Consider the following 22,629-nt stretch of genomic DNA (forward strand, 5'->3'; position numbering starts at 1 on the left):
ATAAAACCAATTGTGTAACACAGCACATTATGTTTATTTAGAAATATGAATGTTTAACCAAGAACAGAGATATGATTTAACCCTAATCCCTAGGGATGTTGACAGATAACGCAGGAGACACCTTGGGGATTCCTGACAATCACCAATCCTCAATATACTGCACTTATGACAAGTTGGACAATTCTGTCTCCAATCTGTATGAATAAATCAGCTTTTCCGCTACTTAACAGAATAGCTTTGATTCTATCTGTCCTGATAACTTTCCTCTCCCCAATTGATCTTTGACTGTTTGTGGGACAGATCTCTGTTGTGTGTGCTGACAAATAGGACATTGCAAAATCACAGTTTTTATCAAATCTAGGGCAATGTGCATCCTTCTAATCTCTGTCCACCTGTAAGTGGCTTTTTCACCCCGGTGTCCACATTTCTGGTGGGCCCCCTTAGCCATTCCCACCAAGTCAGAATTCTGGGTTGACACTTCTGCTTCTGAACTTTTGTCTTTATCTTCTGCAAGGGAATTGAACCAGCATTCTAGTGAGTCAATGGGACAATGAACATCTATGGCTTTACTCTGTTTTAAAATTTCACACATTTTCTGCCACAACTCTTTGCCCCACACCTCCTTTGAGTGAATGAACCAGTTATATGCATGCCATGTGGGAAGCCAAATGGCTAACCCATTAGTAGTGAACCAAGGATCAGTGTAAAAACGACAAGTCCCAGGCAGCTCTTGCTTTAGAGCTTGACACACAGTGTACAACTCCGCATATTGGCTACTTTTTCCTTCTCCTGTGGTGGTCATGAACTCTTTGGTAACTGTATTGTATGACACTGCTTCCCAATATCTTTTAGTACCCACATATTTGAATGAACCATTAGTAAACCAAACATGCTTCCTATCCTCCGGGGACAAGAATTCAAACGGCACACTCCATTTCACTAGTGACTCTTTCACCTGCGGTATCTCCTGCACTCTCTCCTCATCCTGTACAGGTGCTTGTGACACCTGTTCATGTAGGGTTGCAGTGTCTGCCGGTCCTACTTGAGCCCTGCCTTATATGTACCAGATCCAGTGCATGATACTAGCCTCTTGTGCATGTCCTATAGAATGAGATTTAGGTGAACTCATCACCCACTGCATGATTGGTATTTCAGGTCTCAGAATTACATTATGACCTAGTGTTATTTGCTCAAGATCCACTAGAGCCCAATAACAAGCCAAAAGCTGTTTTTCAAAAGGAGTATAGAGCTCCCCAGAGTCAGGTAGTTTTCTAGTCCAAATTCCCAGAGGCACCGTCGTCCTCCCTGTTTCTGACACATATTCCAATTTGCAAATTGCCCCTGAACAGTTACATGTAACTCAATGTCTCCCTCTTGGACTGGCCACAGGTCTAAAGTCTGTTGAATTATTTCATTTGCCAAATCAGAAACACATAGCTGCTCGCTCTTGACTCCATTCAAACTCATATTTTTTCCTGGTTTCTTTGTACCAAAGGGTTAAGATTTTACTTAAATGAGGGTCACGCTGTTTCCAAAAATCAAACAATCTCATGAAACTCTGTGTCTCTTGCTTAGTATGAATAGTAGCAAACTCCAAAATCTTTTGTTTTACCTGTAACAACATCTCCCTATGTTATAGATTCCACTGAATTCCTAGAAACTGCACATTTTGCGACAGTACCTGTGTCTTGTCTGAATAAATGGTACACATCTTACTCTGCAAAAGTTGTCTGAATATACTGGTAACATCGTCAACTTCTTGCTGGATGTAATCTTTTAAAGAATGCATTTCAACTCCTGACAAAAACTGTGAGCTACTCTACGCACAAACTACGTTCTGCTCATGCAGCTCACACTGGCCCCCACCTTTTTTAATCTCCTCATTACTGGAATGTGAAAAGTTAGATTCTCCTGTAACAGCTTGGTAGATTTCAGTTTTATTTTGTAATGATTTGTTCTGACTAACTTGCTCTTTTAATTTCTTATTTTCATATTCTAACTGTCATGCATTTTTCTGTAAGCAGACAAAAGTATCTAAAACCTCCTGCCAAGAATAAAAGGGATGTCATTCTGTTCAAAAAACACCTTTTCTAAACATGAAAATACATACAATACTTTTGTTTTATCCAAGAACCCATCCCAAAACTTAGAAAGTCCTGATAAACAAGAAAACACATTTGCCAAGACATTATAAGACATTTTAATTTTACATGCATTTTCAAACATGGTTTGCGGTTCTTCCTTTAACTCTCTGAATAAAAACATTTTACACTTTTAAATCGTGAACTCTCAACCTTTAACCTCTCTTTTTTAGACTGTCCGACCTACGCCAAAATGTTTTGCTTTCACTAATGACTGAGATGACAAAAATCTCTGGAATGCACTTCTCAGTTCAAAGAAGACATTTATTATTATTTCACCACAAGGTTGCTAAAAAGGAGGTTAGCATGTTAAAAGCACATGGTTAAAATAGTCACAGCAATGAAAGGAAAATATACCAAAATGATTCTCAACTGCAATGTACACAGCAAATATATGTAGTTATATTATATAATAATAATTGCAAAGCAAATAATGAAGTAAAAATGAATCACCGTAGGGTCTGCCAAGCTCTTCATCTTTCTCATTCCAGCAGGACGATGACCACTTTCGACTGTAAAAGAGAAAGAGATAACCACCCTCACGGGACAGATATCAGGCATCCGACATCAAGAATCCTGATTGAGGCCACTCTCCCTCTCACTGCCGCACTGGGTCTTTTATATCTTAAAAAAACAGAAAGGGCTTTCCCTCATTTAGCAATTCAAAAATACTGGCTAATTTAGGTCAGAGTTGAAAGAAACAGGTTGGAACTGGCCAGTTTCCAAAGGTGTCTCTCCCAACCCTAAGCCGTTTCCTGCTATCCTTATCATGCTGACTGACTAACTACCCCATAATATGTCCTAGCTCTTCGGTGAGAAACAGCACAAAAAAAGCACAGTTTACAATGTGGAAAAGTACAAAGACATTTAACATGGCAGTGTCTAACGCTACGATAAAGTCAACAGGTAGCTAAACTGAATACAAAATGTAGTCGGCAACTGGTGAACACTAGACAGCTAATCCAGGTGCAAAGTGGTGCAACACAAAGTCAGTGGTCAAAAACACATATTTCACCACAAGGCCCAGTAGTTTGGCTTTCACTGCATCAAAGGTGTACCTCTGTTTTTGAACCTCGGAGAAGATGAGGATTCTAGAGTTGTCATGGCACATTTCACCCAACCTGTGCCCCTCTGTAAGGATCATGTCTTTGCTTTGATAAGTCAGGAATCTTGCAATCACAGTTCTAAATGGGGCCCCAGGAGGTGCAGTGCACCCTTTCTGTGACAAAGCACAGGGAATACTTGTCCTGAGGAAGTTCAGTACATAGCCATATGTCCAGGAATTGCACCATGTCGGGCCCTCAACTCCTTTAGGGAACCCTACGAAGTGCAGGTTATTTTGTCAAGCATGATTTTCTGCGCCCTCCAGTCTTCATAGTACCTCCTTGTAGGCGGGTCTGGTCTTAGTTACGTCCTTGAGGAGGCTGGGTACTGTGTCTTCCAGCTCTGAAATCCTGGACCCCGCAGAGGAGACTATTTCTGGCACATTACGGAGGTCTTGACGTAGTAGTGACACTTCCGAGTGCACTTCTTCTAGTCTTCCCTCCCACGCCTCCCAAGAGGATTGTATCATTAAGAGAAGGGTAGCATTATTGGGCATGGGCTGCAGGACATTCTCTGGTGGGGGGTGTTCACCACTTTTGATGTCAATCCAATCTCCCCTGACGGGTGTGCTTTGGATCTTTATCTTTAGCCATTAGCTCTGATCACTCACTCTTTCTTGTCATGTCACAAAGTCTTGAGACACTTGTCAGGGTAAACAAGGTGCTAAGCAGTCCATTCAGAGCCCAGACCCAGGACCTGCCAGTGTGGGTATCATCAGGGCTCTGTGACACCACAGGATCTCTGCAGTCTCGATTCTCAACTTTCAGGGTAGTCATCGCTGTCCCCTAATAGGCTCCCCAACTGGCATGATAGTCTTTGGGTGCCCCAATAAACAACAACTTTTTTCCTCTTTGGTGTGATATCACCAGCTGCTCAGCTCGTTTTCTTGCATCCCCAGACCAGGCACAGTCAGTTCATAGGGGAACACAGAAGGGCCCCTTATGAGCATGCATTGGCAGGGTCAAAGGGGGACATATGGGGGAGACAAGACTCTCAAGGGGGCAAAGGCACCATCAATACCCACTGTTGTCACTATTACTGGGTCCCCAGGGGCAGGCTAGCCAGTCATACAGACACATTCCCTAAGCCTCTTCCCTTTTCAACACCCTCCGTGTGTCAGGTACCACGGGGCTCAGTCCTGATAGGGCATACAGCAATGTCCCTCAGCCAGTGGCACACATTGCATCTCCTTATTGCAGTGTTGGGAGGTCCTCAGGAATTATTTAAGTCATTGGCCCCACAGGTCTTTAGCTGTCAGGCAGAGGAGAGAGGCGGTATGTAGAGAGCAGATCTGAGTAGGAAGAGGATGGCCTAGTTCTCCCCTGCTGGCTCTTTAAGCTGTCTATGCCATGGTGTTATATCTCATCTTGCCGCATCCCCTGTAGTCATGCAGCACTAGGCTCGCCGGTGCGACTAAGACGCACCCTCTATCCCTGATGGTGCAGGTCGGATCTCCAGTGGTGTTTTCTCCCTAAGGGCTTCGATCAGCCACACTGGTGCCAGAGGCCCCGTATCACAGTCGGCAGCTCCAGGGATCAGGTGTCCACTTCCCCTCACCCTTCCTCCAAAGGCCCCTTCCAGCCTCATGTGCAGGTAATCACCACTGTAACCCCAAAGGGGACCTCAAACGGAGGAGAATCACCTCTGTTGTGCCCACGCTGCAAGGGATCGCATCCGATGATGCTGTGTTGTTAGGCCCCCAGAGCCCCACACCATTTACTAGCCCAAAGGGGCTCCTTCCTCAGTTTGATGACGGCTATGGCCCCCTCTGGTCAGTGGGCTGCCCCAGGCTCTAGGCAGCCCAGGCTTCAATGACGATTCTAAGTATGCAGTGATGGTGAGGGTAATTTGAGAATTCATGATGGGCCAGCTAGGAGCTTGTTTACAGAGAGTCCAACTCCGTCGCCATCTTGACCATGCCCCCACACATGAAGAATTCTTGAAAATTAAACTCCAGATAAAATTAGATCATAGCAAATACTAATGGGTAATATTTACAGTCAGATGTATCAAGATGCTGGTTGCAAAAGTGGTAGCAATTTGTGACCAGTCTTTTTGTGGAAGTATCTAATTTTGCAAACCGACCTATGTAAATTTGCAAATCGACCTATGTAGTAGTAGGTCGGTTTACAAAACGCTAATTTGGACTCGATCTCAATCTGACCTACCTACTGAAAATTCTCTAGGCAGGTTACAACTTGCATCTCACTCTTATTGGCCACCACCACAGGGATTGGGACCTGAAAGGGTCAGTAGGCCACCATCCCTGTAAGTGTTTTGTCTTAAAGAAGCTCGATTTCCTTAAAGGAAACAAGGCTAACTTTAAAAAAAAAACTTTTGGTCTCCTGCACCTCTGCCTACTGCCCCTGGAACGTGCACCATAATTCACAAAGAGGGAGGGGGTCTAATGGGAATCCCTTCTTTTTGGTGAATAAGCTACCACTGCAACTTGGTATTTGGTAAATTTCCAATGGTTTGTGACAGGACGTCTGGTTGCAAACCATTGATACATTTAATACTGAATTGAAATTTTGAAGTGAGACCCACAAGAAGCCTATTGCAATTTACAATGCGATATCTAGTCGCAATCCCAAAACTTTATTGGTTCCTAAAATGTGTTTTGTACATGATAAATTACTTTTTGTGGTCACAAACTCTGAATCTGGATGTGTGCAACCACAAAGAAGTTTAGTACATCTGGCACTATTAGCATTCTCTTTAAAGCATGAACACTTTGGCTGAGATTGGCGGCTCATTTCGAGTCCCCTTAATAAATAACCAAGTCAGGCACTTGAGGTTTGGATTTTCTATAATGAGATCCCTACTTTACCTCAGCTATTATGCTGAGTAGGTGAATAATGCCCACCACTCAGAAAAATGGGATGATTTGTAATATTTATGCTGAGGAATGTCACCTAAACACTGTGAAAGATCATAATATAGGTGAAAATAATTACTATATAAACTGTTTTGTTTTGAAGGGACAATGTGGTGTATCTATCTAATGGACCACCCTGACACATTTCATATGCTCTGTGATATTTTTTCTAAGATTATATTGAATAAGATAAGACAGGCAAAAGGTTGTTGTGCTGATGGTGGCTGCAGTGAAATAGCTCCTCTCAAAGAGTAACCCTCGTGCCCCCCCACATAGTCGGTAACAGTATCTTTGTGAATCCCAGGCATGTTATCCTGAAGAAATACCCTGTGCATAGAGTATAGAGTCATAATTGAATGTAAATATGGTCATTTAGGAGATGAACTGTTCTAAAGTAATGTGATTGGGGCGAATCTATCATTTGGACCATTACTACTCGTATTTGGGAATTGCCTTGTACAATCTCTGGGTGAGCAGCAGGTGTGAGATGCCACTCACACAGTCACAATGGTGATGTACGGTGTGTCTGTAGAGGTAAGGCAAAGTCTGGCTGAGCAGCAGGTGACATGGTCAGAAGAAAACAATAAATCACTTCAGCAGCAACAAAGACAGCGTGATTTGACGGGTAATTGCACCTCATGATAAGATGCTTAGCAGAAGTTCTGCTGACAGCAGCAGGCTTCTTGTGAATGATTTCCAGCTTTTATAACTCCGACCTCAATGTCACCTGTTGTGTTACATGTGAATGGCTGGACAAATCAATGACAAATGCAAACGAACAGTGATTTCCATATTGATTGACGCGTCTTTAACTTGTTATTGCTCCTCCAAAGAATCAGAAGGCCATTGGACCATCATGGGTTAAGGGGGAAGGAAATGTACTTTAACTACGTATGGTGAAAAGTCACTGTTGACTCAAACAAACCTTTTGCCTTCAGTAGATTAGTCGCTAAAGTGTAGTCTTCAGGAGAGAAGGCTGTGGTTGTTTTTAGGCTTATCGACATTGGGATGCATAGGATCATAAATTGTCATGGGAACCTCCACTCCCAACACACTAACAAGCATTTACTGCACCTCTTTCCAGAATGTCTGGGTAAATCTGAAGTCCCACACTGTGCAGGAAGGTATCTTTTTCTTCCTCGCCTTTAAAACATTTATACTCAGGCATCAGCCCGATTTTCTGGGATCTCTTCTGTGGTAGTATGTTTGGTGAATATTTTCAAGTGCATGAGGCATAGGCCCGCCGACTAGTATTAGAGCTGCCTCCCAGTCAATGTCCTCAAGCATGCCAATCACTTTTTTAAATCTGCACCTAACTTTATGCAAGCAGTCAGGGTATTGACTATTATTTTGTATATGTTATATAGGGCTCCTCTAGTTAGCCCTTCGGACTCCTGTTTTCTAGTGGGCTCAGCGTTGGTGCCTTCACCCAGTGAAACGAGTAGGCTGCCAGAGCATCCAGAGTTAGTTGTGGTTATTGGTATTTTCGTGTTGTGGACAGCTATTATTCTTCCTGTAGATGGACAAATGTTTTAGCTGCTTCCACACTAGTCAAATCTCCCACCCTAGATACACCTCAGTGATCCCAGCCCCTGATTCTCTTAAGAGTTACCTCTTCGTCCAACTAAGTACTCTACCATTGAGGGGTTTCCTGCATTGTTTAACCCTTCTAGCCAAGGGCTGTGGTGGATGTCTTCTGTGCCCTGATCACCACCTCTCCGGCAGCTGGTATTACTGGTCGTTCTCTCCCCAATAATTATAGTACACATACTGTTTCTCGCCTATGGCAGTGCCTGCTCTAACTTTCAGAGTTTGCATTCGTGCTGCAAGTTGTTGGTTGGGCACAAAGCCCTTGTTTGTGTATGTGCATAGGCACAGGCCATGGATGTGTCATAACAAGCTAGAACCCGTATCATGTTGAACGAGCAGCCAAGTATTGCCGCTCCATATGAGAAGCTCTGCCTGTCCATGTAATTTGCTATGCATTCTGGGATTTGTAGTCCTTTTGATCAAAAGTCCAAGAATGCAAATAAAAAACTCGACTGGGTAAGCTGCTCATATATGAACGTGGAAACCTTATTTTAAGCCATAACTGCCTTTTTAGCCAAAATCACACTTCACTGTATGACTTAAAGTTTCTATTTTAACATTGTATATAGCCTGGTTTATAGCCACCATCGATGCACCTCTTAATTATGCATGTTTTCAAAGAGAAAGCAACTGCGTAGTTTTTCCACATACTCAGTGCTTGACTGGCTTGTTAGCTGGAATGTCAGCCTGGCACTGCCAGATGGGCCAGCTTGAAAGGTCCTTAAATATAACTTTTAAGTGTGGTAGTCCAATGTTTTCAACCGAACTAAACAAAGACTACGCATCACGGAACGCACTCATGTGAGGACAGTGAGGCATCCACGTGACATTGGCATCTGCTAACCCTACAAGTATGCCCTGTGCATCAATAGCAGGATGCAGAGGCTTAATTGGCGCTGCATTGTCTCTTCTTCAGAGCTCTCACGTTTACGAGGGCCACGTATGAGCAGCTCAACCAGTTTGGGTTTTCTCTATTTGCATTGTGGTATTTGTAGTCCCCTTTTATACCATTATAAAATTAGGACTACAAGTCCCAATATGCAAAGCAACTAGCTAGGTCTCGATGAGATACTCATGCGTGGCCATTGGGGACATGGCGGAACTGAAAGGTTAGTTTCTTGTGGCGTTTTCAGGTGTGCGGTTTTTGGACTGGGAAACAACCGGAAATGTGTGTATTCAAGATGGAGGCCTAAGGTATATTTCTGTTTCACTCGCCTGACTGTAAACCCATTAAAAGAGAAATCCGGTGAATGATGGGACAATATGTCTCAAAAGGCTGACATTGTGAAACAAAGAAACGTCCAGGAATTCTAGTTGTTGGTTGTTAGCGATACAGGAGCTGGAAAAGAGAACTGTACTTTTCTCTTCTCTGTGCGGTCCCTTCAAGAGGTGTGCTCTTAGGCTGGTAATAAATAGTCCAACAAAATCTCTGTGCTTGTGTGATCATAGCCATCGACTGCCATTGCGTCACGAGAGTGACTTTCATCCAGCACCGGTTTTGGAGGTCACAGCTGGAGGCACGCTGGGGCTTTCTTCTTCCAATTATGGAACAAGCCCACACATCACAGAAGCTTAGCTGTTGGCTAAAAGCCAGGAATAGCTTAAGTTCAGTACCTGAGACTTGTTGAAAGTATGCGTGATGTTTAATGAAAGAAACTGGAAAACACCTGAAGAGAGCGCTGCTCATGGAAGTTGCCACCACTAGATATCACCTTGTCATTGTGTGCAGGTCACTTCAAGACAAGGCAACATCAGAAAACAAAATAAAATGATGGACGGAGTGTTGAAACTTATCAAACACTCGCCCCCAGTCACAGTTCTGGGTTTAATCAATTATTTTGCTCACCACGTCACCCAGTTTGGACCCAGCCATATGAAAATCAGTCTTGACCCTGTTCCCCATGGGAACAGTCCAGTCCGACCTGCTAGGCCAGGTCCTCCCTGGACAGGAAACAAGCATCCTGGAACCTGTTTCAGGGTATCACCCTTCATCAGCCAGGCTAGCTTGAATCCAGTCACACAGCGAGCAAGGGACCCATGTCTGGGCATACGCCTGCCACTTAGAGTGCACAAAGCAACATCACAAAACAAAATAAAATGATGGACGGTGATGAAACTTTTCAAACACTCACCCTCAGTCACAGATCTGGGTTTAATCCATCGTTATTTTGCTCACCACGTCACCCAGTTTGGACCCAGCCATATGCAAATCAGTCTTGACCCTGTTCCCCATGGGAACAGTCCAGTCCGAACTGCTAGGCCAGGTCCTCCCTGGACAGGAAACAAGCATCCTGGGACTGGTTTCAGAGAATCACCCTTCATCAGTCAGGCTAGCTTGAATCCAGTGGCGCAGCGAGCAAGGGACTACAAGTCCCAATATGCAAAGCAACTAGCTAGGGCTTGATGAGATACTCATGTGTGGCCACTGGGGGCATGGTGGAACTAAAAGGTTAGTTTCTTGTGGTGTTTTCAGGTGTGCGGTTTTTGGACTGAGAAACACCTGAAAATGTGTGTATTCAAGGTGAAGGCCTACAGTACATTTCTGGTGAATGATGTGACGATGTGTCTCAAAAGGCTGACATTGTGAAACAAAGAAACGTACAGGAATTCTGGTTGTTGGTTGTTAGCGAGCTGGAAAAGTGAACTGTACTTTTCCCTTCTCTGGGTGGTCCCTTTAATAGGTGTGCTCTTAGGCTGGTTACTAAATAGTCCAGCAAAATCTCTGTGCTTCTGTGATCACAGCCATCGACTGCCATTAGCTCATGAGAGTGACTTTCATTCCTTCTTCCAATTATGGAACAAGCCCACACATCACAGAAGCTTAGATGTTGGCTAAAAGCCAGGAATAGCGTAAGTTCAGTAACTGAGACTTGTTGAAAGTATGTGTGATGTTTAATGAAAGAAACTAGAAAACACCTGAAGAGGGCGCTGCTCAACAGAAGTTACCACGCACTAGATATCGCCTCGTCATTGTGTGCAGGTCACTTCGAGAAAAGACCTGGGCAGGGTGTTTTTTGTAGAATGGGAAATTAATGAAGTATCTACGTGGGTTGCCAAACACTTTATCAAGTATGACTGCAGTGAGGAAGATGGACTCAGCATAATGGAATTACTGCTAAGTAATAAAATGGCTTCAGGTGTGTTACCTCTCACTTGCCAGCATGTTGAACTTCAGCTTTACTCACAACTATTTTTAAAACATAGGCTTTTTTTCCCACAAATCTCTGTCAAGCAGAGCTTTTGAGGCATCTTTTACCAGATATTTTAGAGCTCTCAAGTTTCTAAAGTCCATGGGTGAGTACCTCATCCATTCAATGTTATTGTTTGCGCTCTGGGACTTGTAGTCTGGATATTTCAATTGGAAAATAGGACTAAAGGTCCCAGAATGCAAAACAAGAACCTGAAAGTAGATGAGCTACACATGCAATGTCCGGTCAATTCAAGGACAGGTAGGCCACCAACAACCTGCCACGCTTTTCTGAAGACGACCTTGAGTTGTATTTTTTTTATGTCTAATTCACACATTCACATGATGCATTATTATGGCTGTTTTTTTATATCTCATTAACATGTTTTCTCCTTAATGACTTCAGGTATGTTCAAACCCTGCGTTTCCTCAACCTTTCCTGGTTTTGCTCATTCTGATATTTTAGAATGTTGGCATATTGTCTTTAGTCTGTGGAGACCGTGTAAGACCGAAAACCCGTCTTGTTTTACTTCAGAATTATTACCAGTTTGTTCCAGCAGTCACTGCAGCAAGGGCCTTGTTCAGGGAAGGGACGATAGACGTTGCACACTGAACAGATGTTCAGATAAAGAATGCAAATGTTTTGTTAACTACCCCAAACTATTTTTCTCACAGTGTGACTTATTTCAGATAAGTGTATCTTTATGAAACACTGCATAATCTTTTCCTAGAAGTATTGAACTGCAGTTTATTATTTTAGATCGGAGGTTGTTTTTTTCAGGGATTTTTCAATCCCTCATGTGTAGTATTTGCACAAGTATAGAAATTAAATAAATATATTTGCAACATGTTCTATTGTCACCAAGTCTTTAATTCTAAGCTATTTATCTCTTTTGTAAAAAAGAGTAAAAGATAAAGAATCCTCTTTTATTAATGGCTGCAGACCATTTTTATTATATGGCAAGACTTTGTTAACATAACACACAACACATAGCATAAACACAGGGGCATTGCGTCAGCCATTGTCATGTTTGTGTGAGCCCAATGAAGGCATTGGCTTGATGGGCTTTCAGTTGGCGGTTGGATTAGCTAATGGAGTTTCAAGGATGGTTATATATTCTACTGCACTTCTAGCATGAAATCATGATGGGGTAAAAGTATTGAGTTTTTAAAATATATTTCTGTTTTGAATCTCCTTTGTCTCTGCTGGCTCCTGCTGCGTCGCCGGTGCACACAACAATTAAAAAATTCCCGCTTGCTGGCCAAGCTGCCCCGCTCCTGTACTGAGAGCTCTGGGATTATTCAGCAGACCTGACATATTTGACTTTGTCTCACCAGCTCTGCTAAAAGGCGCTTCCTAAACCAATGGTGGCTGCTGTGGCATTAAAGTGGTGGAGCAGGGCGGGTGCCAATGCATGGAGAAGAATATTAAAAAAATAATGCTTACCTGCCATCTGCCGCCTCGGTGCTCTTCTGCGGCTCTGCTCCTCTCCTCCTGGCAGTCCACAGGCTCCCTTACTCCAATCCAGATGCTGCTCTCATGCTGGATAATGTAATCCACCATCGTCAGGCTGCCTGTCACTAAGGTACAAATCAGACCCCCAGAGCTTATCAGCTTGTGGTTCAGCTGGGTGCTGCAAAATACTTGAGCATCTTTGATTTCACCAGTGCTACTGGCAAATCGCTTACATGCCTCGTGCCAAGATGTCAGTGTTTCCGTCGCCTCATGGTGGAAAGCCCATCTTATCCATTCACGCTCTCAATCTATGTCCTACCCCCTCTGTGATTTTGCACACCTTAGTAGTACACATTTCAGGAAATGCCAGAGAGAACATTGTTCAATTATTCTTTGGTATAACTTAAACTATATTCAGTATCCATTGTATACAAACTTGATGATAAACCTCACGGTCAATATTATCAGTATGTCTTGTTTATTTAACTGAAGCAGATTTCTACGTGTTCTGGACCCCAACATGCTTTGCGCCTATATTAAGCAACAAGCCTCACCACCTGTCTAAACCAGAAACCAACATTGAGGTTTCAGAGAACTGCAAAATCTTGGCAGCCAACTTGGATTTCCCGATGTTTGCTATTGAGAGTTTCCAGAAGCAAGGCATTGGCTGCTGCAGTGGTAGCTGTTCTGTCCAAGTTTCAGTGGTGAGTGTTGAACTTCTGTAAAAAGGTTTCTATGACTGGAAAAAAAACACTACCTACCATTCAGAAACTCTCCATAAGTAAAGTCTTGATCCTCAGAATCTCTGTAAGAACATTCTTTGTTTTAGAGCCAGATTTAGATCTTGGCGGAGAGGTTACTCTGTTGTAAAGGTGATGATATCCCATCCACCGAAATCTAAATACCATAGAAAACAATGGTATTTAGATTTCAGTGGACAGGGTATCTGTCACTGTTGACACAGAGTAACCCTTTTGCTGAGATCTAAATCTGGCTCTTAGTGCTTAGAGACTAACTAGCATTGCAGAATTGCAAAGTTTGGACACAATTAACGGGGAAAATCCTACAGATTAGAGAAAGAAGGTTACAATATTGGAGTTGTTAAGGTGCTACTTGAAAAATTCCAACAAAGCCATTTGACATTCAAGGGAAAAACAATCTTTAAGGAAAAACTAATTGCCCAAAATCATTCTGAGTGAAAGGTGTTCCTTATTCCTAAGGGGCCCAGAAGAGTGTACTAATAAAAATAAAAATAATTTCCACAATGATTGGTTAAAGAGATGTTATCTTTATATAATAGGTTAACTATACAGAGAAGAAAGCACCCTGAATGTGTACTAAGGGGACAAGAACACAGGCTGTTAAAAGTCAGAGAATAAGGTTTTTCTCCACAGGTACAATAGTTTGAGCTAATATTCTTGAATGCTACATATTCTGAGTAAGGCAAAGAACTCTTACAAAAGCCATTGGCTAACCAAGGAAATACATCTCATTCCAGATCTACCTATCCACAGTACCCCACAATACCCTTCCTCTCATCTGGCCACTTTGAAACTCTAAAATTATAATTGCATAGTCGGTGGTGCCTGAATGTGTGGTCTTGAGGGTACTGCTCCAGAGGAACTTAATGCTGTGTGACACAAGGAGACAATTGCATTTTCTATGCTGCAGGGATTCAGAATAATCCAGAGTGGCATACTTTGATGACATTGCAGTGTTTAGCAGTTCATGGGACCACCGGAAGCACATAGAACAGGTGTGGGTCAGGATTCAGAGGTGAAAGTGACCTTCAAGGCAACCAAGTGCCAGTTGGGGTTCTAAAATGTAATCTACTTTGGGCATCAGGTGGGCAACTCTAAGATTTGCCCTTTGGATGCCAACATTCAGTCCGTATTGGAGATGGAGGTGACCACCATCCAAACACAAGTGAGATCCTTTTTAGCTTTCTCTGATCACTACAAAAATGTTGTGAATGAATATGGGACTATAGTTGCCCTACTGCCAGTTTTGACATCCAGGAAGCAGCCAAGGAAAGTGATCTAGACTGGTTAGTGTCTGTCCAGAGAACTATCCAGTGCACCTGCACTAAAAGCTACAACCAACACTCCATAGTACGGACACAAGCCTTAGATAAGGAAGTCGGAGCAGTGCTGGCTCAACTCAATAACAAATGCAGAGAACATCTGGTTGCCTTAATTAAATGTAGGTTATTTCCCAGAGTACTAAGTGAGGTGCCATTGTGAAGGATTGCTTTGCCATTGTTTGGGTTTTAGAAGGTTCTGGCTGTATTTGTTTAGTACTAAGTTTGTGGTACTGTGAAATCACAAACCACACAAGTGGTTTGGTTGATCACAATGGAGGGTGAGAATCTCAGGTTGTTAGGATGGTTTATCTTGTTGCAAGGTCTAGATTTCACGGTGGAGTGCAATCCAGTGTCCCCTATTTGGCATATAGCTGTGCTACCCTGACCTCAGTGCCTGACTGCATATAAATGGTATCCTGTTTTTTATTTTATTAGTTGGACCTAGTCCCATGTTAATCTACCTTCCTGCACAGGCCTAAGCCTGTCCCTTGACATGAGTACTGTCATGGATCTGTCGCTGACCTGGAGGGTCACACCACTCCGCCTTTATTGAAAGATACTCTTTTCGGTTTAGCACATAGACTAGTGGTGGGAGCATACCTTGTTCTGTAAATCCATATTGATGACCAGACCTTTTTTATCTGTGTCACTAGAATGAAGGCCTACTTGTCCACTTGTGTAAAATTCTACCTGTCTCTGCTAACCTAAGTTCTAGCACTAACATCCAATTTGTATGTTGGACATGTAGCCTTCTTGGTACACGCATGGTGTATGGGAGTGAACTAGAGTAAAGAAGGCCTGTGGGATACATTTGTGATATCTATGGCCAGGCAAGATTGGGGTGAGGTTGTTGTCCCAGACACTGGAGGTGCATTATTGACATTCTGGAAGCTTATGAAAAGAGACCAGGACATGTAAGTGAAGGAAGAGAAAACATGACTGCCTTATAAATTCACGTATGCCTTTTACTGAGCAAGGAGCTGCCCATTAGCCTTCTTGAACTGACTTTTGGTGTATGGTAGGAATGGGACTGCAGACTCTGTTTTGGATGATAAAGCAGAACATTTAGGTGAGGCCCAGCCTTTTGCCTTTCCAGATTGTGCTTTCAGTTGGATGAGCACAGTTGTGTGCGGAATACTCTCTCACTCCTGACTGCAGGATACCATACATCACTCAACACACAGTTGACGTCTGTGGCGCAACCTGCAATAATCATCCCAAACCAGGTGTGAAAATGCAGACAGTGGATAGACATCTCACATCTGTCTGATTTCTCTGCATAAAAGTGGACCCCTTTATCCCACATGTTGCAGTTACAAGTCCTCTGTGGCCAAGGAAGGGAGCAGAGAGCTCCTTTGCATCTAGAGCTAGTGTCCGCCTGAGGGCTGAGTACAAAACCTTTTTTTATGGTGTGAAATGTTATAGTTTATTATTACAGTATATGCATCGCAGAATCGATTTTACTGTTTACAGCTGAGTTTCCATCACAGCGTTTTGAAAAAGGTATGGTGTTGCTGGTTTGATTAAAAAAATGTATTTGATGTTTGATCTTAGTTTTATATTTCATAGAGGTTCTTGGGACATAAGGTTAATAAGTTAATTGTTTTTTATTATCTTCTGCCTGTTATAGCGGACTGTTTTTCATGCCTTACTGTAAACTGGCTTACCAGGGGTGAAAGGACATTGCCTGATTGTGACCTCTTACTGGAAAAGATATGTACCTGACCTGAATCCCAAAGAAAACAGCCTTCCAGCTGAGATAGGTAAGAAGCCTGCCAACCTTGCAGGATGAATGATGGTGCAGAAGAAGTGTGGTGCGGTAAGTTCCTGGTGCTGGTAGGACTTCCAGGAGAGAACTGCGGGGAGCAGCGCTTAATTTGAGCCGGTAGTTTCTGGTACCCTGCACTTATGACAGCTGCCACATGGTGGCCGTTTGTGTAAATTTAAGATGAGCAGAACAACAGTTGCTAATACTTGCCGCCCATTTAAGCCATTCTTATGGTTTTGGGGGTCTCAAATAGTCTGAACTCTCACACTTGTAACAGTGGTTAGTTGCTTTGCAAGTCCCGTCATTGGCAGCGCTGGCACAGGAAATGGGTGGTGCAAGCTGGAGTAGCCTCCAGATGAGGGCCATGGCACTATCATTTTTACAAATTAAGCACTGGCGGAGAGCATTATGTATATTCGAGTGCATACAGTCCTACTGTTTCTCTGGAAGTGTTTTCTGGTGGGAATTATTTGGGTCTTTATTTATCATTTTAGAAAAAGTACAAAAAAATACAGGAGGGACAGCACACAAGGTGGGCATACTGGAAAGAACAGCAATTCAAAACATAGTTGTCAGAAGGGCCATTCAATAAAGGTAGATATCTGGATACATAGAACAGTAGTGTGTTGAGACATTAGTCCAAATCCTGGTGTTCCTGTAATAAAAGATATTAATGAAGTGGTTTCCATATGTCCTCACTGGTGGTATCGCAGTACGCCATGCTTCTTAGCCAGTCGGAGGCATAAGGCTAACTTTGAATGCCCCAGTGTATGGCGATTTCCTATACTCTTCACTAGTAGTAGAGCTATGGCCGTGAATCTGCGGACTCTGTGTGGTACTTTTTCCACACACTTGAGTAAAGCTAGGACTGGGTCTGGCACCAGATCGGCCCCCATCATTAGGGAGGGTTGAGTGAAAACTGAGCTCCAAAAGCTGGCTATAGGGCAATAGGACCATGTCAAATGTGCAAAGTCCAAGTCCGTAATATGGCACTTCAGGCAGTTGGAGGATCCCAAAGGGTCTATCTTTGCTAAGGTGCTGGGTGTAGTGTATGTGTGCTATAGAGATTTGTAATATATGAGTTTGTCTGTGGTAAGTTAATATGAGCTTGGTTTGGTTGGAGCAATAGTACCACATTTTGTTGGAGAGAGGTCAGCCCAATTTGTGCTTCCAGGCTTCCTGGAGGTGGGTATCTCAAGTTGGCATTAGTGCCACACATGCATGGTAAGGTTTGGACACTAAGGGCCTGATTTAGATGTTGAGGATAGAATGGGATAGTAATACGCCAGACGGGATATCCATCACGTTTGTGACAAGGTATTCCCTCTACTGACTTCTAAATCAGGCCCTAAGCGTCCTTCATCAGGATCAGTAAGACCAGCAACAGAGGAGTGATCTCCTGAGGGGCTAGTGGGTTTGAGGGAATATGTGCATAGAGGGCATTGTGGACACAGCATAGGACAAAATGATCCATTGGGGTAGCATGGGCAAATCATATCGTTGGCCTGTGAGAGGACGTGGCCATCTGGGAATAGGTTCCTGAACGTATGTAAAGCGTGACGTGACAGTGTTCGTTGAGCCAGCTTCTTTCACATTGGGGATATCCATTGGTTATCTGCTAATAGCAGTGCCGGGGTAGAGGAGTCCCCCCCCCCTTCAAGCAAGTGAAGGAGCTTCCTCCATGCCCAACAAGTGGTAGAAAGTGTCAAAACATCAGTGGAGTCTAGCGGGAGACCCCGTGGGAGTATGGAGGGTAGTGGTGTGGGGTCTGCCTGATCGTGTTCTGGTCTGGCCTCGTAAAGTCGGGCATTGCGATAGTACCAATGGTACGCGAAATGACGTTGAGGAGCCAGATAGTAACATTGAAAGTCGGGTACCCCGAACCCCCTCCCTCTGTCATAAAGAAGTACTAAGGTTTCCCAGCCTACCTGCGGCCTACTCAGACTAGCCACAGCAGAAGAGTTCTCAGAGTGGTGAAGAATACGTTGGTAAGAGGGATTGGGATGTTTAAAAAAAACATATATAAAGTGGTAAAAGTACAACCATTTTGATAATGGCAATTCGGCCAGTGGTTGATAGTGACAGATGAACCCACCCCTCAGTTTGTGTTGTTAATTTGTCTATAGCAGTGCCGTAATTCAATCGGATTAACTGTTTTTTGTCCTGATGCAATAGAATGCCAAGGTAGCAGACGGGGCCATTGCATCACTTCAGGAGGGAACTTGCAGGCTACTGGCACAGTGGCATCAATAAGCAGAAAGAGTTCGATCTTGTTCCAGCTTATGGTGATGATGCTGGAGAATGTGCCAAAGCGAAGGTTTCCTGAATTATGGGGGCCATATTCTCAATAGGGTGCTGGACAAATATTAAGATGTCATTGACATATAGGAACAGTAGTAACAGGCCTGGTTTAAATTGTAACCCCGTGCCTCACCTCTTGTAGATGTCAAACCAGGGGTCCATGGCTATTATGAATAGGAGAGGGGTTAAGGACAGCCCTATTTAGTCTCTCTGGTGACGTCAAAGGCATCTGTGAGAGCTATTGGCTCTTATACGAGCTGTAGGATGGGAATATAATGACATATAATAACATGAGAAGTGCAGTGAACCCACGGGGGAGTTGAGTTTCTCTAAGGTCTCATGTAAGAAAGGACACTCCAGGAAGTTGAACGATTTCTATGCGACTAGCAGGGCGACCGCTGCTGGCAGTGTGGGGGGAATCCTGTTTAGTACTGAGAAGACTGTGCACTGGTTTAGGACGTTGGGGCGACGTGGGACGGACCCCGGCTGCAAGGGGGATATGATTTGATCTAGCAAAAACGTCAGCCTGGTGGTCAGCACCTTAGCCAGTATCTTGTTATCAAAATTAAGTATTGATAGGGGCTTATATGAGGTACAGTGTAACGGGTACTCTCCAGGCTTTACTAATAAAGTGATAACAGCCTCTCAAAGTGTTAGGGATACAGACCCCACTTCCAGGGATTTGGCATGCATCTGCAGTAGGTGTGGGGACAGAAATTGTTTAAAAGCTTTATTAAAATCCCCTTTGAGTAATTCTAGGCTGGGGCCTTGGACCCGTCAAGGAAGTCAATTGCTTGTATGATCTTGTCACGAGAGATCTGCTCACTAAGGAACTCTGTGTTCTAGACCATAGCAATTTCAGACAGGTAGTCTGCCCTGGCTGTGTCCTCGCTAAAGCTGGGGGTGGTATAGAGATATGAGTAGTAGCGGAGCAGCTCCGTCAGAATGTCAATTTCCCTGGCCCCATCAGGCTGTTGCAGTTCAGGAATGTATGCAGAGCCCCTGGGAAGTTGAAGCAAGGGTGCAAATGTGTGGCTGGGTCTTTCGCACTCCCCATAACATCAGGTTCTGGCACCCTTCCCTAGGAATGCAACCTCCTGCTCAGCCAGCTCCTGAAACTCACCCAGGAATACTGTCCACCTTTCTAGTTGTGGGGCATATTGTTGTTGAGCTTCTATGCTGTCAATGTCACTCAGTGCAGCTTTGATGTGGGCCAGACTGTTGCTAATATCACTCAGCACGCCAAAGTGTTTAAAGGTGGATATTCCCATGATATAGGCTTTAAAAGCTTCCCAGAGGGTCGCCTGTGTTGAGACCAAGCCTTTGTTCAGTTCAGAGTATTCAATTATAGCAGCACGAAGCTCTGACCTGAACACCTCATCCAGGAGGGCGCTATAGAGAAATCGCTAGTGCCGTTCAACTCCTCCCCCATATGGCATGAGCAGTAACATCTGGTTAGGAGAGTACTCAGATAGGGTGCATGGGAGACAGGTGACACAGTACAGCCATGAAGCAGCTGTGGCCAATAGGAACCAATATTCTATGCAAGTCCATGTGTTGTGGGGGGGCAAAATAGAATGTGTAGCCAGGAATCTTAGCATGGGCCAGGTGCCAGCTATCCCTCAGAACGCGTGCTTCACAATGGTTGTGAAGGGCCAGCAACAGACAAGGTTTGCTGCTAGGGAACATGGATGTTGAGTCAAGGAGGGGGTCCATTATGAGGCTAAAGTCCCCCACAGTATGACATGATTGGCCTCTACGCACCCCAAGAGTGACACCAGGTATCTGCGTTTAGAGCATAATCATTGAGAAGCAGGATGGTTTGGCCTGCCAGGGTGCCTACACTGCCACCTATTTGCTGTTGTCATCAATGGAGTGAATTGTGGGGTGAAATGGAATGGATCTGTGGATTAAGATGCACACGCCCTGTGAATATATATTGTAATTGAAGAAATATCAGCGCGGGCAGCATGAAGAGGCTAAAGAGTGTGAATTGCTTGGGGGGATGAGTTTCCTGTAGGAAAGCAATTTCATGGACCAATTCTGTTTATTACAGTTTTGATTGAACATAGCCATATACCTACAACCCTTTGGGCCAGCGGCAGACAGTAACAGGAAAAATCTGGTTAACACAGCTCTAACACCACAAACTGGAGAACAGCAGCGTCGGAAGATGCAACCAAAAACTGAAACAGTGAAAAACACCCCTAGAAAACTCCCACCAACTCCCTACCCACAATAGCAACAAGGCAATTGAGTAAGTGAGTTCTTGAAACGTAGAAGCTTGGGTAAGACCTCCTAGGTCACTTAGAGATTATGTCATGGGATTAAGATGGTTTGCTGTCAGCTGGGGACAACAGATGTAGGAGTTTTAGGTAGTGAGGACAGGCGAGCTCATTAAATAAGGAGGGAACGGATTCGGATCAAAGGCACCCAGGGAGTGTGGAGATCGCAACTTTAATGGTCAGGTGCCAGGGATAGTTGCTCCATTCCCAGCAGGAACCAGAGTTTGTGAAGCCATGCTGTGTAGTTGGGTGTCTTCTCTGTGCCCCAGAGTGATAAAATTAGACGGGTCTCAAGAGTGGATCCAAGCCAGTGTGTGGTACCAGTATGAGATGATTTTGTAGGAGATTTCTGTAGTGGTTGTGCTATGGGCGGAGTGATGGGCCTTGTAAAATATGTCTCCCACTCTGTCAGTTGCCTGCTGAGTTTGGCCTCCCACCTGCGTTGGCCCGGTGTTTTGGGCAAGTGGATCCGAGTGTCTAGGAGCGCATATATCTCGGATATTAAGGGCCTCATTTTGACATTGGCGGCAAATGCTGCCCACCGCCACGGCGACGGCCGCCAACATACTGTCGCCATGGCTACCGACTGTCCATCGAATTATGACCGTAGCAAGAATTCTGCCAGAAGGCTCGCGGAATTCCGGCTACGGTCATCGCGGCGGACGGCGGTAAGCGCCAGTAAAACACCGCCTAACGTATCATGTCCCATGATACGGCCTAGCAGTGTTTTGCTGGCGGACGCTGCTGCTGGCAGCAGCACCGCATCCCGTCTCCTGCCGGAGGACCCCCTGCAAGCAGGTAAGTCGGGTTCTCCGACAGGAGAGGGAGCTTGGGGGTGTTGTGTATGGGGGTGTGTGTGACTGTGTTTGAATGCGTGCATGTGGGTGTAATGCATGTGTGCATGAATGTGTGTGTGTGTGTGTACGTGCATGTTGTATCTCGTGATTGCGTGTGTGCCTGGATGTATGTTTATGAGTGTTGCTGTGAGAGTGTATGAATGTTTGCATGTATGGGTGAATGTGTGTATGCATGTGTGTATGTATGTGCGTGTATGTGGGGGGGGGTCAGGTAGGGGAGGAGTCTGGGGAGGGGGCGGTGGAGACCCCTATCAGTGCCAGGGAAGGAATTCCCTGGGACTGAGAGTGCCTACCGCCATGGTTTCTGTGGCGGTACAGAAACCACGGAAACCATGGCGGTGGACGGGGTCAAAATGCCATGGGTGGCCTAGTGACAGCCGCCGTGCTGGAGACTGTAGTCTTCAGCCCGGCAGTCATTACCGCCATGGTGGTCGGTGTGTTAACTTGGCGGTTTGGCTTTGGCCAAACTTTCAAGCCAAACCGCCAATGTCACAATAGTGGAGGTATGTACCGCCAGCCTGTTGGCGGTAATACCTCCACTATTGTACCGATTGCTGGGGTCATAATGACCCCCTATAAGTTTGTCGTCGTGTTTGAGAAATAGCCATTTCTCAAACTGAGTGAGAGGTCTCCGAGCTAGAGGTTGAATGGTGGGTTGAAGTACCTAATGATGAACCTGCATGTATTGTAATCTATTCACCTCCGTTAACTCATAGTCCTCTTTGAGGCAGTCAAAGGGTATGATGCCAGATGTATTGAATAAGCTCCCCACTCTCTTGCAGCCCCCTGCATGCCATTGGCGAAAGTTGTCCAGGGATCTCCCTGGGGTGAAGTTGGGGTTGGCGCATATAGGCATCATGGGTGAGGGGAAGGAGGTTAGTTTCACCTTGAGTGCGACCGCATCCCATACCTGAATGACACAGCTGGTGATAGGAGAAGAGTAGAGGGCCCTTTCTCTGTGTTTATGGGGAAACCACCA

Source organism: Pleurodeles waltl, chromosome 5 (genome assembly GCF_031143425.1).
Source record: "Pleurodeles waltl isolate 20211129_DDA chromosome 5, aPleWal1.hap1.20221129, whole genome shotgun sequence".
Taxonomy (NCBI): Eukaryota; Metazoa; Chordata; class Amphibia; order Caudata; family Salamandridae; genus Pleurodeles; species Pleurodeles waltl.